The 1,731-nt window shown below is 36.5% G+C and overlaps 1 long non-coding RNA gene across 1 annotated transcript in view; it reads left to right on the plus strand.

Annotated features, from left to right (window-relative positions):
* LOC104513318 overlaps positions 1 to 451 on the plus strand; it is a 43,151-nt gene extending 42,700 nt beyond the window's left edge. Inside the window, exon 3 of the long non-coding RNA XR_727925.1 lies at positions 332 to 451. This is a non-coding gene — a long non-coding RNA (uncharacterized LOC104513318). The remainder of the gene's footprint in view (positions 1 to 331) is intronic.
* The last annotated feature ends 1,280 nt before the right edge of the window (positions 452 to 1,731 follow it).

Here is a 1,731-nt window from a genome sequence, read left to right on the forward strand (position 1 = left end):
CAAGTCTAAAGTTACTTTACAGGGTGATAGTGCTAATCTTGGCTAAGAGAACAAAGTCCATCTCTACCAAATAATGAGTGAACTTTGCTGAAGGAGCAGATAATGTTCTTCTCCTTATAAAATAAAGGTTGTAAAACAACTTTAAATCCAGATAAAGATCAACAGCCACTAAGTTTCATTATTGGCTACAGGTCACCAAATCCAAGGCTACATGTTTCCCTGAGGTTCATAGATATGAAGTCCCCCGCTCATAGTTCTGTTCACAACTCATTTTACTATAAAAGGGAAAAGACTGCTAGAGACTGATAATGCTGCAACTGTCTTGAGCAAGGATCACGTTGATGGGATAATGCCTGAACCCAGACCAGCTGGGAAAGCTGCACTGACTCAAAAGGAACACAGAGGCAGTACTTGTGAAGCACTGAGAAACTCCCTCCAAGGAGGAAATTAATGCATTTGGTAATGATTTACAAGGAAAAAGCAGCCTGAAAGAATTGACAATCTTGGTCATGAGTGCCAAAACATGATTTTAAACTTCCTACTATCACCATGTGGACCATGTTACGGCCCACACAGGCAGTTCAAGTGACCCTAATTTCTCCTGTGTGAGCACCAAGATTTCATTTTATTACTGCTTCAAGGTTTCTTTTAAACTACTAATTTCTTTATGTACATGTCCAAAAATAAACTTTGATGGATGGTCACTGTAAAAACCATGAACTGTCTCTCCATGGCCTGAAACTGAGAGATATGAAACTTCAAAGCCAAACACATCCTAAACTTTCTGAAAAGCTCATGTGTTACGTCATACTTCAATCACATAGGGGTCTATTTAATTCATTGAGACCAGTGATTACTTAGGTTGGCTGCCTAAATAATACAAAACATAAACCTGCCAATTGCTACTCTTGCATTTCTCACTTTTGGACTAACTATAAAATTTCTTCTAGACTTCAGGAGGCTGCAGCATCACTCACTGTCTGGTGCATTTTGCTTGTCAGTGAAAAAAGTGCTGCTGTCTGAGCTACAGCAGTGTTTTAAACAGTCTGCACACAGTCTTCAAAATCATTCAGTCTGCTGCTGACTCTGAAGAATTAACCAGCCATATGTAATTATTTATTGGAACAATAATAGTAGTTTTTCTTTTAGAAAGCAATATATTGGAACACTTCATTTCTTCAGGGTGATAGAGCATAGATTCTGGAAATCATTCACTTATTGATTGCAACTTGGGTTAGTGTGTATAATATTTCAGCTTTGGTTGTCAGTTAGAGATAGCTTGAAAGAAATATATCTTATACCAAATATTTTCTTGGTTTCTTACTTCCTCTGGTGATTCTGCAGAAACTGTTTACAGATGATGTAACTAGAAAGGAAACTAGATTTTTTTTTTTTTTGTATTTTTGCTTGGCAGTTAAATGTAATGAAAATGTAAAACCACTGTCTCACATTTCAATGAATTTTTGATACAATATGTTATTTTAAAATAGCAAGGAATAAGAGGAGTTGACTGCTTTTAATTTCGAAGAAGAAAGGAACACTTGAGGAGAGACATTTGATGGCCTGAGTTCTAATCCAAATATAGCAACATTTGCTCATCTTCATATGAATGGTGACCAAATTACAGCATTGACTTTGAGCCACTCTCCCATTAGTAGTAGTGCTGTACTTAATGAGACTATCAGAATGAGTCTGTAATTTTCAATCTTCCATAAATATGTAAAGAGGATG

Source organism: Eurypyga helias, unplaced genomic scaffold, assembly GCF_000690775.1.
Source record: "Eurypyga helias isolate BGI_N326 unplaced genomic scaffold, ASM69077v1 scaffold8660, whole genome shotgun sequence".
Lineage (NCBI taxonomy): Eukaryota > Metazoa > Chordata > Aves > Eurypygiformes > Eurypygidae > Eurypyga > Eurypyga helias.